The sequence below is a fragment of the Sphaerodactylus townsendi genome, linkage group LG04 (genome assembly GCF_021028975.2).
Source record: "Sphaerodactylus townsendi isolate TG3544 linkage group LG04, MPM_Stown_v2.3, whole genome shotgun sequence".
NCBI classification, from domain to species: Eukaryota; Metazoa; Chordata; class Lepidosauria; order Squamata; family Sphaerodactylidae; genus Sphaerodactylus; species Sphaerodactylus townsendi.
This window is the reverse complement of record NC_059428.1, coordinates 146,374,372-146,398,233: the sequence shown is the minus strand read 5'-3', so window position 1 is coordinate 146,398,233 and position 23,862 is coordinate 146,374,372. Positions and strand designations below refer to the sequence as shown.

The window sequence follows — 23,862 nt, the reverse complement described above, 5'->3', positions numbered from 1 at the left end:
GCCTGATTTAATTGGGCCATTATTATTAAGATGCTGCGTTTCCAAAATCTCTGAACAATATCCCCCACCCCCCTCAACACGCGAGCCCCTACAGAGGAATAATGAATTACCAAACGGCGGGGAGAATATTTAAAACATTTGTAAAACAAACTTGAAAGAGACTGTCAAACGGAGGGCAGGGTGGTGGATGAGAAGAAAGCCTCCTCGAATATAATTTACCAATAAACTGGTCTCGGCAGGGAGAGAAGTCGGCAAACGCCGCCATGGAAGACTGACGGTCTAAGCATCCCCCCCCGATAAACTTTCCCTCCAATTCCTTTTTGAAGATCTGATGGTCCCACCATCCACCGTGGCTGTTGGGTTTCTAGGCAGCTCGGAGAGATACGTCCTAACCGTCCCTGCTGATTTTTCTTTTAAAAGGTCTTGGAATCCCATATTTAAAACGCACAGGTCCAACAAGTTGCTTTTGCAGGGGACCAGAAGAGCTTATCCAGGGGTCTGCAATCTGCGGCTCTCCGGATGTTCATGGGCTACAAATCCCATCAGCCCCTGCCAGCATGCTGCTGGCAGGGGCTGATGGGATTTGTAGTCCACGACCTTCTGGAGAGCCGCAGGTTGCAGACCCCTGAGCTAATCCCCCACTCAGTTGGGACACTGGAGAGCCACAAAGGTGACCCTGCTCTCTCCAGCTGCCAAACAAGCGTGCAGAGGGGCTCCAGCTCAGTGGGGAGATTTTGCTTTCCTTGCCGAAAGGTCGCGGGTTCGATGCCCGGCATCTCCAGTTGAAACGAGTTGCAGCAAAGGGAGAACTTGAGCAGAATTGCATTTTTCAAGAGCGAGGGAAGACAAGCTGTCTCCAGACAGAAGGAAAACATCATAAATCGACCGTTTAACACTGGAAATGGGTAAATTATTCAGCGCTTCATTTTTTTAACTTCAGTACTCTTTGGGGGAAAGGAGGGAGGGGCAAATACAGCTGCAAATCAGCACTCAATCTTTCCAGACCTTATGTTTTCTTTTCTTCCGCTTGGTAGACCTGACTGAGAGGGAGATCTTGGCAAGCAACAGCCAGCAGTGGGGAAAATGGCCGCTGGAGGGAGAGCAAAATTCCCTCTGAACGGCAGAACAATTCTGTCCCGTTTGCTCTTTTCAATCTCCGCCTGCAGTTTCGGAACTGGTTGACACGTTTGCAAAAAAACGGCCTCGTTTTATTTCACCCTGATGACTTCAGATTGCAGGTGAAGGTTTATCATTTTGTCAAGTTCTAAAATCCCTCCCCGCACAAAGAAAGCTAGCATGTCAGGGAGATGTGCTTTGGACTGAGATGCTATTTTTCTGCATTCGGGGAGGCCTGTTTGCCAATAGAGTGTGTTCAAATACGAATCTGCTTCTGCCCCGCAAAGTGTGAAGTAACACATTCCTGGAAAGGTTACACCATTAGTTGGCAGAGGGGAGAGCGAATAGTCGAGGACTCCCAAAGCTAGCCCATCCCACCCACACACAGGTCTGCTTGCTAAAGGAATACCTTCGTTCCAAATAACTGTTGTGTTTCCTGAGCCGTCAAGTTGTCAGTGGCAAAGAGCTTTCTCAATCCTGACACCGGCCAAGTTTGCTGTCAGCCGTGGGCTCTGTACAGATGTGAGGTCAGCCCCCGTTATCAATAAAACCTTGCCAGAGAGCTTGCTTGGGTCGATTCGCAAAGCCGTGCCAACTTTTGTCGAGGCGACGCAGTGACACGTGATATCACAAAAGACGACTGATGCTGTCAACGCCGGAAGGAGACGGACGTGCCTTGCCGGCGTGCGGCCCGAGTTATGGATAAAACGACAGGGAGCAACTAAAAACTGGACAGGTGAAGAAACCGTCAAATGTGTCTCTGACCAGACTATCAGAGCCTTTCAGAGATAAATTCTTTATCCTATGTCTCTCGGGGGGGGGGGGGCAGAGATGCTCCCCCTCCTACAAACACATTGCAAACGCTCTGATATGTGTGTGAATGTCATGGACAATAATGCTTTGCACAACGCAGAATTCCTCGACAGAATTCCCAAACCCGAAAGCAAGATCCAAATTCAAGTTCAAGACAAATGAAGATTTCCAGGATATAAGTTTTTGAGAAACAAACCTTTTCCGCACGTGCAGAATAAGGCACTTTCAATCCACTTTCACGATAGTTTGCAAGTGGATTTTGCCATTCCGCACAGTCCAATCCAGCTGCAAAGTGCATTGAAAGTGGATTGAAAGTGGATTATTCTGCACATGCGGAAGGGGCCACAGGAGAAAGGGGGGGGGGGAGAAGAATCCTTAAAAACACAGGCTGATTCCGCATGGGCCAAAAACAGCAGTGTGAAAACGGTGTGAAAATGGTGTAAAAGGGTTTAAAACGGTGTAAAAGGGTTTATACTGTTTTCACACCATTTTCACACCGCTGTTTTTGGCCCATGAGGAATCAGCCACAGATTTGAACAGGTTGGTGACATTTCCGTACACGGACGGGTAAAAGTCTGCTCCTCACAGCTAGTGTAACCTCAGCTTGTGGGTTCTGTGGGGCAGTACTTGGAAGGAGTTGCAAAGAACCAAATTTAAACAAAACAGTTTACTTCTCTTTACAAATAACATTAAACATCAACATTTAACATTTACAATTCAAGGTCCTGTTCAGGTTTGCATTTCAAGTCCTTATATTTACAGTCTACTGATATTGCCAAGTCCAATTCTTCTTTGCTGGTGGTTGGTTTTGAAGACTTCAAAGGCTTGGTGAACGGGATTCAAGATGATGAAGGTTCCCAGAAAACTCTCACCATTTACATACACAAAAACCCTGAAACAATAAATTCTAACATTTAAAATATAGCAAAAAAAAATAAACTCCCTTCCCACTAGTTCCCCACAACATTGCAGTTACCTTAAACAAGGTGTTAAGGGCTTAATAAAATCAATCAAGGTCGCAGCCTGGTAGCCTTGCTTCCTCCAACCTCATGAGTTCTGCAGCATTCTGCTTCTTTTCAGACTCCACCCCTTTCTGGGTCATCCCATTCTGACACAGGGGTTACACTAGCAGAGGGGGAACATTTCCAGCTACTTCAAATGCATTTCCTCACTGATCTAACCCTTTGGCCCACTCAACCTGTGAGATGATTTCCTCATGTTTTTAATTGGGCATTTTTTTTAAAAAAAACTTCCTAGACTATGTAGCGATAGGATGTTGCGTGTTTTCCGGGTTGCGTGGCCCTGTTCCCGTAGTATTTTCTGCCAGCCAAAGATGCAGGCAAAACGTCAGGAGAAAATACTACAGGAACACAGCCACGCAACCCAGAAGACCCACAACATTCTGGCTGTGAAAGCTTTCGACAATACGTAGCAATATTTTGAGACCGTTGGGACATTCGCACTCCGCTCCAAAGGGCAAGCTTGTCAGGTTGTTTTCCCCTTCTTTTTCTTCACTTCACAGAATTCTGCATTTGGCCGTTCTGTCGGTCTGTCTAGTGTGCGTTTCCCAGCGAGCTGAGATCTTGTCACGGTGCTACGCACCAACCTTAAAACAGTCTTTCCTTTAAAGAAATATATATATATATTTCAGCATTGACCTTTGAACAGGAAAATCCCTTGGTTTCTGCCTTTCGCTTGAAGATTTTAAGGTTGTCTAAATGTCAAGAACTGAGCTGTTTGTGCGCGGCCGCCTCTGAAAACAGCAACTTGGCCTCTTTGAAGGTCCGCCCGCATCTCCCGCCACGCGCGATCCAGTGACTCTTGTGCAAGAGCATGGAACTGATTTCTTCTTCAAAATGCCACAGCTCGTCGGCGCCACCCAGGGGTGGGGCAAAGACAAGACTCTGTTTCAAAAGTGTGATTAGAAATGATAAAAGGCCATCAAGCAACAGGTGACTCAAAACGACCCCGGCAAGGGTCTGTACAAGGCAAGTGAGAAGCGGAGGTGGCTGGCCACTGCCATCCTCTGCAGAGCCTTCCTTGGTGGTCTCCCATTCAAGTAGTGACCCTGCTTAGCTTCCAACTTATGGTCACCCCAGCAAGGGGCTTTCGAGGCAAGGAAGAAGCAGAGGTGGTTTGCCATTGCCTTCCTCTGCGGAGTCTTCCTTGGTGGCCTCCCAAGCAAGGAGCAGAAGGGGTTGGCCAATGACTTCCTCTACAGAGCCTTCCTTGGTGGTCTCTCATCCAAGTAGTGAGCCCTTTTGGCTTCCAACTTACGGTGACCCCAGCAAAGGGCTTTCCAGGCAAGGGAGAAGCAGAGGTGTTTGACCATTGCCTTCCTCTGCACAGCCTTCCTTGGTGGTCTCCCATCCAAGTAGTGACCCTGCTTAGCTTCAAAATTCTGGCGACCCCAGCAAGGGGCTTTCAAGGCAAGGGAGAAGCAGCGGTAGTTGGCCATTCCCTTCCTCTGCAAAGTCTTCGGTGCTCTCCCATCCAAGAAATGACTTTGCCTAGCTTCCAACTTATTATGACCTGAACAAAGGGCTTTCAAGGCAAGCAAGGAGCAGAAGCCTCTACAGAGCCTTCCTTGGTGGTCCCTCATCCAAGGAGCAGCAGTGGCGTAGGAGGTTAAGAGCTCGTGTATCTAATCTGGAGGAACCGGGTTTGATTCCCAGCCCTGCCGCCTGAGCTGTGGAGGCTTATCTGGGGAATTCAGATTAGCCTGTGCACTCCCACACACGCCGGCTGGGTGACCTTGGGCTAGTCACAGCTTCTCGGAGCTCTCTCAGTCCCACCTACCTCACAGGGTGTTTGTTGTGAGGGGGGGGGAGGGCAAGGAGATTGTAAGCCCCTTTGAGTCTCCTACAGGAGAGAAAGGGGGGATATAAATCCAAACTCCTCCTCCTCCTCCTCCTCCTCCTCCTTCTTCTTCTAGTGAACCCTTTTGGCTTTCAACTGATGAGGACCCCAGCAAGGCAAGCGAAAAGCAGAGGTGGTGGGCCATTACCTACCTACCTGCCTGCCTGCCTGCCTGCCTGCCTATCTACCTATACTTTTCCCTTGCAGGCTCAGAGTGGTGTAGTAGTTAACAGCATTTCATAGTCTGGCATATGACTACAGAGGTTGAGGCTCAATTCAAATCAGCTTAGACGGCACATTTTTGAACTCGGGCGAACACACATACACTCCCGCTGCCCCCAGATCTACCAAAGCTTTTTAGAACACCTTTGAATACTTGCTTTTGAGGAAGGTCATTTAGGTGAGTGGGCAAGACACTCCCCAGACAAGTCTGGCTGCCCTACCGTGATTTGGACTCTTCAACAAAGACACAATTCAGAAGGTTATCGGCGCACCATCTAATCGCAGCTCCTAGGACGGCCGTTCAGTTTGCCTGGCTCAGGGGTATGGACGAATTGCTCCGAGGAGTCCCGCCAGCATCCTCCAAACCCAACCTCTTTGCCCTTCCCGGTTGCTCAAAGCCAGCCAAGGGCATGTATTGTTTGAGTCCAGAGATAATAAATGACGGGGTGCTGCTAATTATCTTGAAGGAGGCTGTTACGACGTCCCTTCCGAAAAAGCTTTCCTTCAGCCCAAAAGAAATGAAAAATTGTATTGTCGAAGGCTTTCACGGCCGGAATCACTGGGGTGCTGTGTGGTTTCCGGGCTGTATGACCGTGTTCTAGCAGCATTCTCTCCTGACGTTTCGCCTGCATCTGTGGCTGGCATCAGATCCTCTGAAGATGCCAGCCACAGATGCAGGCGAAACGTCAGGAGAGAATGCTGCTAGAACACGGCCATACAGCCCGGAAACCACACAGCACCCAAATGAAAAATTATCATTCATTGTAAGCAGCAGTGGCATAGAGGTTAAGAGCAGGTTCACTGTAATCTGGAGAACTGGGTTTGATTCCCCGTTCTGCCGCTTGAGCTGTGGAGGCTTATCTGGTGAAGCAGATTAGCTTGTGCATTCCCACACACGCCAGCTGGGTGATTTTGGGCTAGTCACAGTTCTTCGGAGCTCTCTCAGCCCCACCCTGTTTGTTGTGGGTGGTGGATGGGAAGGCAAGGAGATTGTAAGCCCCTTTGAGTCTCCTACAAGAGAGAAAGGTGGGGTATAAACCCAAACTCTTCTTCTTCATCATCCTGTAGCAAATACCTCCATGGTGTATTGGCTAAGAGCGGCAAACTCTAATCTGGAGAACAGGGTTCAATTAATGACTCCTTCAAATGAGTGGCAGACTTATCTGGTGAACTGGATTTGCTTCCCCACTCCTCCACATGAAGCCTGCTCAGTGACCTTGGGCAAGCCACAGTTCTCTCTGAACTCTCCGAGCCCCACCTGAGAGAAAGGCAGGGAATAAATCCAAATAGAGGAACGGTGGGTGAAGAGTTCAGAGTTGGGGGAGATAGCCAAACTCACGCCTTACTTAAAGAAAGGAGCGGAATAAAATTTTTTAGGGAGAATTGGAAACCCCTGATGGATTCGTTGGGCAAAGCCGAAAAAATGTCAAATGATTAGTGGTTCTGACGATTAGCGGATTGTAATTATAAGACTTAACAGAGACAAATATTTTAATTATCAATCGTGGTTATTAAGTTGGGATTTTATGCAAAATCTTTTTATGCAAAAGCTATTAATTTTGACTGTTCGCGCACCATGTAGAGGAAATTGGGAGTCCTTGCGTTAAGAGCAATTTTTATAGCTTGTGATTTTTCCCCTTTGCTTTCGGTAAACATTCTAAGTACTAATAAAATCTCCACATTGAGGAGGAGGAGGCTGTGATAGCTCCAGACTTCCCTTTCCTGAGTGGCGGTACCGTTAGCCAAATCTCCCGATAGGATTATACTTTGCTAGACCGAAGTGTTGGGCCTTGAATAGTAAGCAAAACCCTGCTTTTTTTTAAAATGGTAGCAATATTTTTTGACAAAATAATGACCCAAGAAGAGGAATTGCCCCACAAAACACGCCTGCTGTAGCCCCCGTATTATTTAACATCTTCTTACCTGACCTCCCCATAGCCCTGGCCCGAGTGGATGGGCACAGCCCTAAGATCGGCCCAAAGCATGTCCCTCTCCTGTTATTTGCGGACGATGCAGCCCTATTATCCCTTTCTCGTGTGGGTCTAATACAGGGGTAGGGAACCTGCAGCTCTCCAGATGTTCAGGAACTACAATTCCCATCAGCCTCTGTCAGCATGGCCAATTGGCCATGCTGGTAGGGGCTGATGGGAATTGTAGTTCCTGAACATCTGGAGAGCCGCAGGTTTCCTACCCCTGGTCTAACAAGACTTCTGCATGGATTCATTGACTTTTGTGAGACAAATGATCTGCAGGTGAATTATGACAAAACTAAGATCCTGGTTTTTGGAAAAAGCAGTTAAAAACAAGTCTGGAAGATAAAGGGCCACTACATTGAGCAAGTGAAAAAATTTCAGGCCTCTGAGACTCTGGTTTAGCAATAACTTGTGGTGGTCCACTCATCAAAAAAATATATATTAACAGGGCCCCAGTCAAGCGCCAAAGGCCACTAGGAGGTTCTATCATTCTAGGGCAGTGGTGGCGAACCTTTGGCACTCAGATGTTTATGGACTACAGTCCCACATCAGCCCTGCCAGCATGGCCAATTGGCCGTGCTGGCGGAGGCTGATGAAACAGCAATCCCTGCTTTATCTGGAGATATAAGCCTAGTCGCCCTACGAACTAAGGCAACAATATATTCCCCAGCTCTGCAAGTTTTTCAAAGCAAAGAGTGAGAGCACAACTGCTTTATGGAAGCCCATTTGGATTTAACACCCAGCCACAGTGCCATTAGATCATTCCATTCCTAAATTTCTGCATAATAAATTATTTTGGCGTGCCAAACCTCAGCGTCCCATATGCAGTCCTGTGTCACCAGAATCTGGCCAATACTCTGCATAGAGGGCCACTATCTGATTAAACATCGAAAAATTTTTGGCTGCATATTTCATTATCAAAGCTCCGACAATTCACTGGCGCAACTCACTTTGAGAGAACTCCCATCACTCTAAATGGTGCACAACAGTTATAACAAAGATTAAGGGGAATTGGGCTCACGATAGTGACTCTCTGAACATGCTAGCCCTTACTGAGACATTTGCCCTCATCAAAAGAGTGGCTACTGGCAATGGATTACACCAACAACTGCAGGGCAGTTAACAAATCCTGCTCGCCAATGGAGCGTGGCCATTCCATTTTGTGCAGGAAACCCAGCCTACTATATTGCAGTAAACACCAACCTATATATAGGAGAGCCTACATGCTGGCTAGATTTAATATTATGCCATCCCGCTCCATAGAGGAAGACTCAAGGGTGTACCAAACGATAAGAGGCTTTGCCCTGCAGTCCAGGGCAGATGGATTCCATTAGCACATTCTCCTCCACTGCCCACTTTGCCAGAATCCAAGATCAGCTTATTATTACAAATCATTGACTCTACTTGAAAACCCTGACAGGGAAGCTTGATAAAGTAAATATGCTCTTAAGCTGTAATGGCGGTAGGCTGTTGTCGCCCTCGGTAGGCAAGTTTTCTGGCTGAGGTCTGCAGAGACTGAACTTATGATCCAGTGTGAAGTTTTATCTAGTAATTTTAACTGTATTTATATTGTATGTTCTGTATGCCAATAAAGGCTTATTGAATTGAATTGCCCCACAAGATGAAGGCTTTGGTTGCCAACGCTCAGGAGGCAATTCTTGGCAACTAGCGACCTTGCCAGATGGTTTGCTTGGCGGCGTCCCTGTCCCTGTGGGACAACTTAATTCCCCTCCCCATAGAACAACTTAAATTCAGTTCAAATAGAGATGCTTCGACGTCAGAGGAAAGAGCCTTTGTCCTGTTTTTCTCCAATAACCTCTGCCTTCTCCAACTCTTGTTTTTGGGTCTATTTTTATTCTCAACCAGAATATTCTCTTTGTAGCTAGAGAGTGACTGCCCGGCTCTTTACAATAATTGCTTCTGGCCCAGACCTCTGACCCGGTGTCGCAGCCTCGATATATAAAGTGAATTTATGAGGCTGGATGGCTATCCACCGGTCTTCCAGGGGAACTAATGAAAAAGCCGTCCTTTCAGGCCGGGAGACCCCCCGGCTGGCGTTTCCACAAAGGAAATTGAATGCCTAGGTGGGAAAGGTGTCCGGCAAAACAGGATTTACGACCTTGCCCCCCAAATATAAGCCACTTTTGGTACTTTTTATCATCTGAACGGAATCTGAACCGTTGGGGCTTTCAGATGGGAGTTATAGGGTTGCCAGTTCTGAGTTGGAAAATTGGTGGGTGGAGCCTGAGGAAGGCACAGTTGGGGGGGGGGGGGACCACAGCAGGGTATAATGCCACACTCAAAAGCAGTCGTTTTTTCCAGGGAAACTAGCCTCAGGTGTTCTCTGGGACTTACTTGGACATTGGCAATCATCAACAGTTGATCGTGTCCATCTGATCCAGCAAAAACCAGGAAATGACCCCCAGGTGTAGAATAGCTGTGAAATAAAGGTGACTCCGTATTCTTTGACCGCTGATAGCAATGGCGAGGATCCACCAGAAAATTTGGAGGAGGAGGAGGAGAAGAGGAGGAGGAGGAGGAGGAGGAGGGAGGAGGAAGAAGAGGAGGAGGAAGAGGAGGAGGAGGAGGAGAAGGAGGAGGAGGAGGAGGAGGAGGAGGAGGAGGAGGAGGAGGAGGAGGAGGAGGAGGAGGAGGAAAAAAGAAGAGTTGGATTTATACCACAGAAAAGAAGAGTTGGATTTATACTGAAGCACGGCATACTTTGCTGCAGGAGTCTCAAGAAGCAGAAACCTGCTCCTTCCCCTTCCCTCTCCCACAACAGATACCTGGTGAGGCAGGTGGGGCTGAGAGAGTTTGAAGAGATGACTTCAAGCCCATCCAGCAGGCCTCATGTGTAGGAGCGGGGAAACCAATCCAGTTCACCTTGACCAGAGCCTGCCGCTCGTGTGGAGGAGTGGGGAATCTAACCCTGCCCTCCAGATTAAGGTCCGCCACTCTTAACCACTACACCACAGACACCTTGCAAGGTAGGTGGGGCTGAGAGAGCTCGGAGACAATTGTGACTGGCCCGAGGTCACCCAGCAGGCTTCGTGTGGAGGATCAGGGAAACAAACCCAGTTCACCAGATAAGAGCTTGCCGCTCGTGTGGAGGAGCGGGGAATCGAACCTGGTTCCCCAGAGCAGAGCCCATTGCTCTCAATGTTGGATGGAAGGAATGCATCCCATCAGCAGAGGGCAACATCCTGGCTTCTTTCCCACACTGCAGCAGACCAAAATCCCTCTCGTCCTGCTTGTGAGGGACAAGAAACCCCCAAGAAACAGCATAAGGGAGAGTCGGAATGCAGCGAACACACGGAAACCCTCCACCAGATCCGAGCCGTGGCCCGTGAACAAAATAAAAACAACCTCGAGCTTCGACAGAGTTCCTTGCCAAGGGAACGTGCGGCCGCGTCGTCGCCCGGGCCGTGCCAAATCCCGTTCCGCCTTTGAGTGACAGATCGGCTCCGTAATGACTAGGTCAGGACTTAATTAACAGAGGAGAAGTCGGCGGCCGGCGAACTGTTCCGGGAAGCCCTGGGGTTTCTTGAAAGCTCCGCAGGGTTCCAGACACAACATCCGATGACCCAGCCTTGCGGATGTCCTGGAAAAAGAACAACTTGTGGAAGGCGTATTCTTTCTTGGCTTCCGAACAGGGCTGGAAAAGAGGTATATTTTTAGGCAGTCTCGTGGTTCCCAGAAGTCCGTGAGGTGCAAGAGATCCAGACAGAACCCTCCGTGAACTGAGTGGGGGGGCCAAAGAATATGCCCGAGCATCCTAGGTAGATGCAGTCCGTACAGCAGTTAAGCGGCTGATTGAAGTCACTGGCATAGTTTCTCACGGCCTGATGTGGCAGAGACAATTATCCAGGGTGAGACATAACCGATCGCGACCATTCCGCGCCCCTGGGTTGCCAAGCGGCGAGGGCAGATACCCTATGAATGGATGCACAGTTGGAGGCCAAATTTCTAAGGCCAAGAGCGGCACAAATGGCCCTTTGAAACTGCAGCTCAGAAGGATTTATGGATTATTGTTTTTTTTTAAATTAAGTGCTGTCTTTCCTGGGGTCCCAAAGGCAGCGAACGGCTGAAATATTGCCTATCATTTCTCTCTCTCTCTCTGAACTGCGATGTATTTGAATGTACCTGAACTGGCACGCAAGATCTGTCCTTCTCCTACAGTGGCCAGCCAATTGCCACGAAGTCCCGCCTACTTTCATGTGGCCCTAGCCGACCGCTAAGGTGACCTTACCTGACTTGATTTATTACGACCGTCCGCCTTACAGTCACCTTCCCAGGTTTTGCTGCAGGTTCCTCCATCTTCTGGGATTCAGTGGGCAGAAACCGGGGACAAGGTCTTTTCAGTCGTGGCCCCGAAACTATGGAAAACTGTCCTCAGGGATACTCGTCTGTCCCCTTCTGTCACAGTTTGGGTTTTGCCTTGCCTTTCCATGGTCATTCCTTCTTCTGGGCCCCTGTTTTAATTTACTTTGTTCGTATGCTTTTATATGTCCATTTTAGTTTGGGGTTCAATGGTTTTTAGGAAGCATTTTTATAGTGCTTCGTTTTTAGCTGTGAGCTGTCTTGGCAGACCTGTTAGGGCAGTGGTGGCGAACCTATGGCACGGGTGCCAGAGGTGGCACTCAGAACCCTCTCTGTGGGCACACGCAAACACCCCACCTCCACACCTCCACACATCTAGGCTGGCCTGGGCTGCTGGGCTCAATTATTAGCGGTAAACCTAAGACCTAGTTTGGAGGAAGAAGCAGTGTAGGTAACTCTGTTAAGTGCTGTTAAAGCCCTGCAGGATTTTTCATACAAAAAAGAACTAAAACCGCGATCCTTTACCTGGGAATAGCTTGGTTTGCTGGCAATGGGGCTTGTTCTGGAGGTAAACCACTCCCTAGGGTCATGGTTCACCCGTTGGAAGAGTTGCACGGTTGCTTCAAAGCAAAACCACCGACTACCACCAAGCTTACTCCCGAGTAACGCACACCTCGGAGTCAACCATTGTTTCTAAACTAAAACCTCAGTATTCAGGTTAAATTGCCGTGTTGGCACTTTGTGATAAATAAGTGGGTTTTGGGTTGCAGTTTGGGCACTCGGTCTCGAAAAGGTTCGCCATCACTGTGTTAGGGCAAAGGCGGGGAAGAAACCTTGGCAAATAAATAGACGCCGTGAAGTCTGCCCGCAAGCAAAGCATGGCGGGGGAACCAAGCTCCATTCTTTCTCAATGAAAGATACACTGCTCCAAATCACGGTGCTCTATCTCAGGGCATTATACCTATCAACAATCAAACACCACCATAATGAGAACGCTCGTCTTTCGCATTCGGTTCCTTTGTCAGTCTGTCCTGACCTTGGGAGATATTTTTACTGCAAAAACACATTTTTTTTTCAGTTTAAATGGCATAATGGAGGTGGTAAGGATGGGTATGAGAACAGGGGTCATTTCCCTGTCTCTACAGGCCAATGTATGCCGACTTCCCTGGGTAATTTAGCTTTATTATGATTTTTAAAGCTTCTTGACAATCGACACCAACTGAGCTGGTGCTATCCAAAAATGCACAGGGTCATGACACAAATGCCACCAACGGGTCTGTATCTCTGCCGGAATTGTACAAGAACGGTCAGGGTGAAAAACAAAGAACCAAATTCCCCGTCGGAGGCCTTTCCCGCGATCCTGTGATTCATGACGCAGGTGAGCTGGCAAAGACCTCCAGATTCGCTGGATGCAAGGTAGAAATCAAAGCCTCTTGTTCCTTGTGACAGACTCATCCGTTTGAAACGCCGCGGAGGAGAGCGCATGGGAGAGGGGGAGGATGGAGCCGGGAGAAAAACAGGGATAGAGGGTCTGCCGTCTTGCTCACGAGAGATGGCACCAGTCTCACAACAGAAGGGTATGAATAATCCCTTCTTTGGATATCTTTCCGGAAATGGAGTGGGCGGAAGGATAAGAGGTGGACCATGCTCGAAATGCCAACGCTGGTTCCGGAAATCCACTGAAAGGTGAGGATCTCTGGATGGATTAGAGTAGAATCACAGAGTTGGAAGAGACTCCAAGGGCCATCCAGTCCAACCCCCGGCAATGCAGGAACACACCATCAAAGCATTCCCGAAATATGCTGATCCAGCCTCTCTTTAAAAACCTCCAAAGAAGGAGACTCCACCACCCTCCGAGGTAGTGCATTCCACTGTTGAACAGCCCTGACTGTCAGGAAGTTTTTCCTGACGTTTAGGTGGAATCTCTTTTCCTTCACCTTGAACCCATGACTCCCTGGTCCCTGAATATGATCTCTGGAGCAGCAGAAAACAAGCTTGCTCCCTCACCAACATCACATCCCTTCAAATATCTAAACATGGTGATCATGTCCCCCTTTGCTGCTTCTCCAGGACTAAGCGTCCACAACACCTAAATCTCTTTACATGGAACTTCGGGTTCCCAGACCTTTGCATGCATTTTGGTTGCCCTCCTCTGGACCTGTTCCAGCTAGTCAATGTCCTTCTTAAATTGTGGTGCCCAGAACTGTACACAATATTCCAGGTGAGGTCTAACCAATGCAGAATAGAGAGGTACCACTACATCCCTCGATCTTGACACTACACTCCAATTGATACAGGCCAAAATTCCACTGGCTTTCTTGGCTACCGCACCTTGGCTGGATGGAGACTTCTCGACTGGATGGAGACTTCGGTGCTATCGCACCTGCCCATGCATCACCCAGCTTCCCCTGCGCCTCTCGCGAGCGTGGAGGTTTTTCTGAAAGCATAAGCGCAGGGCTTGGTGGAAGGCACTTTATTTCGAACCGTGCAATGAAGGGAGAATCAGCCACAAAGTAAAAATTGCAGCAGCTGACAAATCCATGTGGTTTTTTTAAAATCTGCACACAGCCAATCAAATTTCCACTAGCCAATCAGGAGTCTCGTGGGCCAAAAGCCTGCCCACTTTCCAAAAACACCTGGCAGGTAGAAAGAAATGTGTCTGCAGGTCCCCGAACAGTGGGGATTTCTGATTTAAGAAGTTCAAAAACGGAATAGTTTCTGCTGGGTCTGCAAAATGGACCTGTTCCGCCAGGGTTTTGGCCAGCCGGGATAGCCATCAGACCCTCATGTCATCTAGGCCCCCTGTGGATGGGGTTGGGGGGGAGGGACCTGTTGCCATATTGATTGTTTTAACTTACAGACTGAATTACTGTTTTATGTTTTATTTCATATATTAAATTATGATGTACACTCCCCTACTGGGGAGAGCGGTCTAAAAATATAATAAACAAACAAACAAATATCTAATGCACAGGTGTCAAATTCGTGGCCCTCCAGATGTTATGGACTACAGTTCCCATAATCCCCTGCCAGCATCATGCTGGCAGGGGGGATTAACAGGATTACTGTAATCCCTGCTTTGGAAGGCAACTATCGGACTCTCGAAACTAAATGGATCACCTTGGCCCCTTCCGCACATGCAGAATAACGCACTTTCAATCCGCTTTCACAATTGTTTGCAAGTGGATTTTGCTACATCGCGCAGTGAAATCCAGCTGCAAAGTGGACTGAAAGTGGATTGAAAGTGCATGATTCTGCATGTGTGGAAGGGTCTTCTGATTAGTTCGCCAACCTTCTCAAAGAAAATCCAGAAATCTCCAGAAATCCCATGTCTCCATACGATTTCCAGAGTTCAGTGCAGTGGCGAATAGCCCAACCGAGCTTTGCTTTCCCACTCGGCGTCACGTCAGGGAAATGATTCACCACGACCAGCAAGCCGTGCAGGGCGGAAAACAGAAAAGTGAGACGCTGGGAGGATCAATTAATTTGACAGCCCTCAATGATATTTTTCTCTCCAAACGAGGACTGAAATTCATTACCCCGCCAGTAACTTGTAGGCAGGGAGCCACGCAGAACAGTTTTAATCCCTTCTCGCGCGGCCGATCGCCGGCATCTCCGGGAAGGGAACTCACAGCGGGCCGGTGAAGGAGCTCCTTGCTAATTTCGACATTTGAAAGTCACACTTGAAGTTAAAAGGCAAGGGAGGGAGGCCAGAAGGAAAGACGCGGAATGGCAGCCAGGAATAAGTCACACTCAAACTACAAAACTCAGGTTCCGTGGAAGACTGGCCGCAGATGCCACCATCTTGGTATTTTGAAGCAAATGTTCCTATGGGGTTTTAGGGAAACCCTTTAACAGACAAGGGCGGAAAGGTCAGAAGGAAAGATTTGCATAGCTGTCAAATTTCAATAAATAATGTCCAAATCACCATGCAAAATATAATACAGTGCATCATATTGGAACTCCAAGTTCTCTGCATGAATAAATCTAAACAACCACAGAGAATCTCTGCATAAGTACAACTGGGAGCGATGGCTATTATCAGTGATGCTGATGTCAAAGTCCGGGGGTTTCTCTCATCTGGAGAACTGAGTTTGATTCCCCTCTCTGCCACTTGAGCTGTGGAGGACTATCTGTTGAACCTGGTCTTAGTCTCTGGAGCCGCAGAAAACAAGCTTGCTCCCTCACCAGCATGACATCAGTTCAAATATTTAAACATGGCTATCATGTCACCTTAACCTTCTCTTTACCAAACTGAACATCCCCAGCCCCCTAAGTCTCTCCTCGCAGGAAATGGATTCCAGACCTTTGACCATTTTGACCCGTTCCAGCTTGTCAATATCCTTCTTGAATTGCGGTGCTCAGAACTATACACATAAGAACATAAGAACAAGCCAGCTGGATCAGACCAAAGTCCATCTAGTCCAGCTCTCTGCTACTCGCAGTGGCCCACCAGGAATTGCTCTTTAGGGAGCCTCCACGTGCAGGGCGGTGAAAGCAATGTCTTTCTGCGCTGCTGTTGCTCCCCGATCACCTGGTCTTTGTTAAAACACTTTGCAATTCTGTCAGATCAAAGTGGGATCCAAGATTGGTAGCCATGAGATCGACTTCTCCTCCATAAATCTGTCCAAGCCCCTTTTTAAAGCTATCCAGGTGAGTGGCCATCACCACCTCCTGTGGCAGCATATTCCAAACACCAATCACACGTTGCGTGAAGAAGTGTTTCCTTTTATTAGTCCTAATTCTTCCCCCCAGCATTTTCAATGTATGCCCCCTGGTTCTAGTCTTGTGAGAAAGAGAGAAAAATTTCTCTCTGTCAACATTTTCTACCCCATGCATAATTTTATAGACTTCAATCATATCCCCCCTCAGACGTCTCCTCTCCAAACTAAAGAGTCCCAAACGCTGCAGCCTCTCCTCATAGGGAAGGTGCTCCAGTCCCTCAACCATCCTTGTTGCCCTTCTCTGCACTTTTTCTAATGTTTGATAACCATGGAAGTATCTGGAGCCTTCTGCTTGCAAAACATATCCCACTGAGATTTGACTTTTCCTATGTTTGCCCCACATCTGCTGGGAACTGCAGGCCAATCGGAGCTCCCTAGATGTACCCATACGCTCATGTGCAAGCATTTTTTGTGGTTGCAAACGTAACTTTTTTTCAGACGCACAATGATGTACAAAGGCCTGAGTGGCAACGGAGCCGGGTTTGGCAATTTTAGTCCTTTCGTTCTTCCACCTGCTGTGATTGTGGATGCAGCCTGATTTATCCTCCATCAGGTGGACAATAAACAGGACCAAACAGCAGAGAGTCAAAATCAGCTCACCGTTGCCCAACAGTCTCTAGCTACCCGGAGCCACGTGACCCCACCCCCCTCTGAAACAAACCTTGTAATTATTTTCCAGTTCAGTTAACAAGTGCTCAAGTGGAGCTGGCATTTTGTACAGTAACCGGGAAAATATTTTTTTTTCATTACGCGACTAAAGAAACCCACGACGCGCTGGATAAAAAACCAATAAAACGGAGGCTTCGTGCTCCCCAGCGTTCATCTAAAGATTTTATGGCAAGCCGCAGCCTGCCTTTGGAAAAGTTTAGGAAACAACTTTTTTAAAAGAGCCCTCGAGCCGTTTACAAAACCCTCCCTGTTCTTTCTAGAGTTGCAGTTTCGGCTGTTTGGGCCTGCGGAAGAAAGGCAGGCGCGCCGAAAGGTTCGAATGGAGCGGCGCTGTACACCGGGCCACGAGCATGTTCGGTGGCTGAAGAAGATGAGTTTTTATACCGGCTTTACGCGGCCTGGGACCCTCGTACCTTCGGGACCGCATTACCCCATATGTCCCTACTCGGCCTCTGCGCTCAGCAGAGGCCCATTTGCTGGTGGTTCCTGGCCCCTCCATGATGGGGCTGGCCTCCACTCGGGCCAGGGCCTTCTCGGCCTTGGCCCCCGCCTGGTGGAACACTCTCCCTACAGCTGTCCAGGCCCTGCGGGATCTTGGTGAGTTCCACAGGGCCTGTAAGACTGAGTTGTTCCATCGGCCTTTTGGAGTGTCCAGCCGCTGAAGTGCCCCCTCCCTTTTATTCCTCCGACTTGGAGTTCCTTTGCCATCTAGGGGACCCACTTTCCTGTTTTGTCTCCCCCCTCTCTCTGGGAGGGTTTTAATTGGGGTTTATCGCTGACGCCATCTTTGTTAATTACTGCTGTGTTTTAAACTAACTTAATCTAATTTTAATGGGGTTTTGTTTGTATATGTTGTATGAGGAAATTATGTTGTTCACCGCCCAGAGCCCTCCGGGGGTAGGGCGGTATACAAAACCCATAAATAAATAAATAAATAAAATATACCATACGGTTCTCCAGACTGGAGGCCACCTGACCTTAACCACTGTGCTATGCTGTCCCTCCATGTTCAACTGGGACGATCGCAGGTGGGCCAACTATTTGGGTGGTTTGGCTCGGCACCCAATGACTCAAATGCTCATCAAACAGGTTTGCATTGCTTCCCCGCCCCCCCCCCCCCCCCCCCCCCCCCCCAAAACCCCTGTGCATTCTCCTCTCCTCCATATTATCCTCACAGCTTAGGTTAGGCTGTAAAGTATGTTAGGCTGAGACTGCGTGCCTGGCCCAAGGTCCGCCAGCAGGTTTCCCAATTGGCCATGCTGGCAGGGGCTGATGGGAATTGTAGTCCATAACATCTGGAGTGCCAAAGGTTCGCCACCACGGCCCTATGGCACAGTGAGGAGTCAAACCTGGTTCTCTCATATAAAAGCCTTTTAATTGGAGAGGGCAGGGACTGTACCACTCATCTTTTGCAAATGCTCTACTATGGAGCCACAGATCAGCTCACTTTTGGGAAACACACGGTAGTTGACTCAAGGGGAAGAGTGCTTGGAAGAGCCCCAGGGGCATGCAACGCGTAGCCCCCAAGGGGCTACGGAAGAGGGGCTCTAGAGCCGAAACTTGATGACTTGGGGGCTACACATAGCTCCTTGACCTGCCACCTGTGGCTCTTCCCAGCACTCTTCCCCAATGAGTATCCCAAGACATTGCGAGGTTAGAACAAAGACCCCCGAGCTATCTGAGCCAGCAGGCCCATTTGAGATTCTGACGCAGCGTAGCAGGTGCAGACCCCAAATGGCTTCCAACAGAGGCAGAGACCGGCCCCAAAATAGCTGCTGCAGCTTGCTTTCGGCCACACATTCAAGAAACCTTGCGGTGTGGTGGCACCGGCTCCCAAAATCTGCACAATCAATCAAATCTGCAATGGCCAATTGGAAGCCTTCCTGCCCTCAAATGGCACAGCCCATTTTCTAAAAACACTTGGCGGGAACCAAGGATGGCCCCCACAAAACACTGCGTTTGGGGGCACGGTCTAGAAACAAGCCTTCCCTTTCTTGCCGTCGGGGTGTATGTTTAACCCAGTCCAGCGAAGGCATCTGTTGTTCCTCCCCCAGCTTCTGGCTTCCTCTCCGATTCCTCCCTGGGCTTCGGAAACAGAGATGTTAAGAGGCAATAAACGAAGACAGAGCACGCTTTCCCCCTGACAATGGGGGAAGTCGTTTTAAACTCCACGTTCCGCGCTCTTTGCCTTTAGCGTGATCGCTCCCAGAGGTAACAAAAAACACTTCTGCTGCTGTCACGTCCCTTTTGTGTGTCCCGTGGGGAGCGGGAACCCAATTCCCCCTCGCCTTGTTCCTGCATCAGAGTGAAAAGGGGACACACAATAGCACGGGCGAACGGCGATAAGAGCCGGTAGAGTTCCCGCAACGCAGCTCAGCAGAAGTGACCCTTTTCTTCTGCATTAGCAGTTTGCCACGAGGCCGAGTGAAATCTGCGCTGGAAAGCGGGGATGCCCAACGGCTTGGCCCAAAAATGCGACGCGGGCTGTTTAGGATAGCAGCTATTATTAAGTTAGTAAAGTTTGTAAGTGCCAGTTAATTGCCGCTATTATTGTAAGGGTTACCGTTAGGTTTAATATGTCTAGAAGTTCGATAATGCTTAGAAGTTTGTATTTAATTGCCGTCTGAGATGCAATGTTTAATTGATTTCACATGTTTTATGCAGCAGTGGCGTAGTGGTTAAGAGCAGGTGTACTCTAATCTGGAGGAATTGGGTTTGATTGCCCGCTCTGCCGCTTGAGCTGTGGAGGCTTATCTGGGGAATTCAGATTAGCCTGTGTACTCCAACGTACGCCAGTTGGGTGACCTTGGGCTAGTCACAGTTCTTTGGAGCTCTCTCACCTACCTCACAGGGTGTTTGTTGTGAGGGGGGAAGGGCAAGGAGATTGTAAGCCCTTTTGAGTCTCCTCTCCAGGAGAGAAAGGGGGGATAAAAATCCAACTCTTCTTCTTTATTGTTTATCCATTGCTGCATTGTTCTATTTCTTATGTATTGCTACGGATGTTTGTTGTTTATAATGTTATGTTACGTTTATTGTTGCTCAAAATGCTGTTTTATAAGGCTATGTTATTGTTGCTGCAGGTTGATATTTGGTTCGAGACCTAACAACATTCAAAGGGTGGTTTGCCATCGCTGGCCTCTGAGTCACGACGCTGGTATTCCTTGGAGGTCTCCCATCCAAATAACTACCAGGGACGACCCTGCTTAGCTTCTGAGATCTGGCAAGATCAGGTTAGCCCGAGCTGTCCAGATCTGAGCAGCAGTGGCGTAGGAGGTTAAGAGCTCATGTATCTAATCTGGAGGAACCGGGTTTGATTCCCAGCTCTGCCGCCTGAGCTGTGGAGGCTTATCTGGGGAATTCAGATTAGCCTGTACAGTCCCACACACGCCAGCTGGGTGACCTTGGGCTAGTCACAGCTCTTCTGAGCTCTCTCAGCCCCACCTACCTCACAGGGTGTTTGTTGTGAGGGGGGAAGGGCAATTGTCAGCCCCTTTGAGCCTCCTACAGGAGAGAAAGGGGGATACAAATCCAAACTCTTCTTCTTCTTTGAGTCTTGAAAAAGAGGAGATATTAGTCCAAACTCCTCCTCCTCCTCCTCCTCTTCTTCTTCTTCTTCTTCTTCTTCTTCTTCTTCTTCTTCTTCTTCTTCTTCTTCTTCTTCTTCTTCTTCTTCTTCTTCTTCTTCTTCTTCTTCTTCTTCTTCTTCTTCTTCTTCTTCTTCTTCTTCTTCTTCTTCTTCTTCCTCTTCTTCCTCTTCTTCTTCCACTTCCTCTTCTTCCTCCTCCTCCCATTCTTCTTCTTCTTCTTCTTCTTCTTCTTCTTCCTCTTCTTCTTCTTCTTCTTCCTCTTCCTCTTCTTCCTCTTCTTCTTCCACTTCCTCTTCTTCCTCTTCTTCTCCCTGTTCTTCTTCTTCCTCTTCTTCCTCCTCCTCCCATTCTTCTTCTTCTTCTTCCTCTTCCTCTTCTTCTTCTTCTTCTTCTTCTTCTTCTTCTTCTTCTTCTTCTTCTTCTTCTTCTTCTTCTTCTTCTTCTTCTTCTTCTTCTTCTTCTTCCTCTTCCTCTTCCTCTTCCTCCTCCTCCTCTTCTTCTTCTTCTTCTTCTTCTTCTTCTTCTTCTTCCTCCTCCTCCCATTCTTCTTCTTCTTCTTCTTCTTCTTCTTCTTCTTCTTCTTCTTCTTCTTCTTCTTCTTCTTCTTCTTCTTCTTCTTCTTCTTCTTCTTCTTCTTCTTCTTCCTTTCCTATAAGAACAGGGAAACTAGAATTCCTTTTTAAAAACCTGCAATTTTTTTCCCTTTAAGGGCTCGGAGAAGGAGTCACATTAGCTGTTCGCTGTTCTTTGGTAAACAAGAGGAAGGCTGGCGGCACCCTGGGGCTGCTTGCTCTCCACCTGAGGCAAACAGGACAAATTGACACATCCTTACAGACGTCAGGCACGGGACGACAACCTCCAAGGCCCACATGCAGAGACCTGCAAACACACATGACGCATCTGACTCACAAAACCTTCGTCAGGAACAAACATTATTCCTTTTTTCAGCTGCTTCTGGACTCCTGTCCAGTTCGGCGGCTACAGGCTGAGATTGCTGCCTACCTGGAGCCAGTATATGTAGCACAGGTGCCGGCCTTTTTGTGCACAAATCCCCAAAAGAAGAAGAAGAGGAAGAGGAAGAAGAAGAAGAGGAAGAAGAGGAAGAAGAGGAAGAGGAAGAATAAGAAGAAGAAGAAGAGGAAGAAGAAGAGGAAGAAGAGGAATAAGAGGAATAAGAAGAGGAAGAAGAGGAAGAAGAGGAAAAAGAGGAAGAGGAAGAGGAAGAGGAAGAAGAAGAAGAGGAGGAGGAGGAGGAGGAGGAGGAGGAGGAGGAGGAGGAGGAGGAGGAGGAGGAGAAGGAGTTTGGACTAATATCTCCCCTTTCTCAAGACTCAAAGAGGTTTACAATCTCCTTGCCCTTCCCCCCTCACAACAAACACCCTGTGAGGTAGGTGAGGCTGAGAGAGCTCAGAAGAACTGTGGCGAGCCCAAGGTCACCCAGCTGGCTTACAGGAGAGAAAGGGGGGATATAAATCCAAACTCCTCCTCTTCTTAACAGGTCCCAAATAAACCCCAATTTGTCAGGTGCTGTCTCTCTCTCTGAAGCGGGGTTTATCCAGGTTCGGTTGAAGAAGCCTCAAGAATCCAAATCATCTCCTCTGTCCTGTTATCCCTGAAATCAAGGCTGCTTCTGGCCAGGACGGCCGAGGGAGAAAAACAGGAGGAAATCGCAATTGCCTGTCAATCATAAGATAAACTACGACAGGGTGATTTGGGGGGGGGGATGAGCTGAACAGCATTTCAAACAGGGAAGCGGCTGCTTCGGTCACCTGCTGGACTCAGACAGCGTTGTGGTGCAAAACGTATCGACTGGTTCAGTTTTCCCCCACCTTTTTGGTTGAGAGGCAGCCTGGGATAGCAGTTAGGAGCTGCAGGCTCTGATCTGGAGAACCGGGTTCAATTCCCCGCTCCTCCACATGAAGCCTGCTGGGTGACCTTGGGCTAGTCACAGTTCTCTCAGAACTCTCTCAGCCCCACATATCTCACAAAGTGTCTGTTGTGGAGAGAGGAAGAGGAAATGATTTCAAGCCCCCTTGAGACTCCTTCAACGTTGAGAAAAGTGGGGCATGGATCCAAACCCTTCTCCTTTGCAGTTGTTATCCTAGAACTCAAGGGCCAGGCTTAGAGTTAGAATTTCTTTTTCTTTTTCTTTAAAGCAGAAATAATAATGGAGCCGCAACTATGGAGAAATTTCCGTTTTTAGAAGCGGGCTCAGTGGGAAATGCACTATTTGCAAGGGACATGTATAAAGTCGTTCCTACAAGAACTCAACAGATTCTTTTCAGTTCACCTGCTGTTGAAACGTCAATTTTCCAACTTTTATTTTCCAAAATCTGCACCGAGGTCTTCTATAGCAAATACTACTCTGAGATTGCAAATGCCTTAGCAGACCAGGTGCTCGGGAGCAGCAGCAGCCGCAGAAGGCCACTGCTTTCACCTCCTGCATGTGAGCTCCCAAAGGCACCTGGTGGGCCACTGCAAGTAGCAGAGTGTTGGACTGGATGGACTCTGGTCTGATCCAGCAAGGCTCTTTCCGATGTTCTTATGAAGAGAAACACTGCTATTATTGTGTTGACTAGTTGATTTTCCAGCCTAGCTTATGCGTCACAATCTCTCTATCTCTCTGCTCATTTTAGCTGCTTTTCTTTCAGCTATCTGCGACATTGTCTCTGGGTAACTTCCTTTGGAAGAGTGCGATTTTCAGACACTACTATGTAATACCTCTCTTTGGAACAAAACTATGTAATATCTCTGTTTGGAGCAATTGCAACTGATCAGAGGGAACCTTCTCTTGGCCATACTTGCGATGCCAGGTGTGATATCCTAACAATATTCTGCCATCAGCTATGGAATGTGGCACAGGGCACCAAAAATCCTGCCACTGCGTAATGACCCTGGTATCCCTTGGTAGTTTCCCATCCAAGTACTAACCAAGCTCGACCTTGCTTAGCTTCCAAGATCTGGAGAGATCGGGCTAGCTGGTGTCATCCAGCTCAAACAGCCAAAGGCAGCAGGCCTCTGAAATTGTCAGCACCATGGACAGCGCCATGGGTCAGCACCACGGACAGTGCTCAAAGCACATGCCTTCTTCCAGCTCATTGAAGAAGAAGAAGAAGAAGAAGAAGAAGAAGAAGAAGAAGAAGAAGAAGAAGAAGAAGAAGAAGAAGAAGAAGAAGAAGAAGAAGAAGAAGAAGAAGAAGAAGAAGAAGAAGAAGAAGAAGAAGAAGAAGAAGAAGAAGAAGAAGAAGAAGAAGAAGAAGAAGAAGAAGAAGAAGAAGAAGAAGAGTAGTTTGGATTTATATACCCCCTTTCTCTCCTGTAGGAGACTCAAAGGGGCTTACAATCTCCTTGCCCTCCCCCCCTCACAACAAACACCCTGTGAGGTAGGTGGGGCTGAGAGAGCTCCGAGAAGCTGTGACTAGCCCAAGATCACCCAGCTAGCATGTGTGGGAGTGTACAGGCTAATCTGAATTCCCCAGATAAGCCTCCACAGCTCAGGCGGCAGAGAGGAGAATCAAACCTGGTTCCTCCAGATTAGATACACGAGCTCTTAACCTCCTACGCCACTGCTGCTCTGTA

General features: G+C 48.3%; 1 protein-coding gene across 1 annotated transcript in view; it reads right to left on the bottom strand.

Annotated features, from left to right (window-relative positions):
• Positions 1–23,862, bottom strand: part of LOC125430561 (mitotic spindle assembly checkpoint protein MAD1-like) — a 283,288-nt gene that overhangs the window by 575 nt on the left and 258,851 nt on the right. The gene's annotated exons all lie outside the window — the stretch shown is intronic.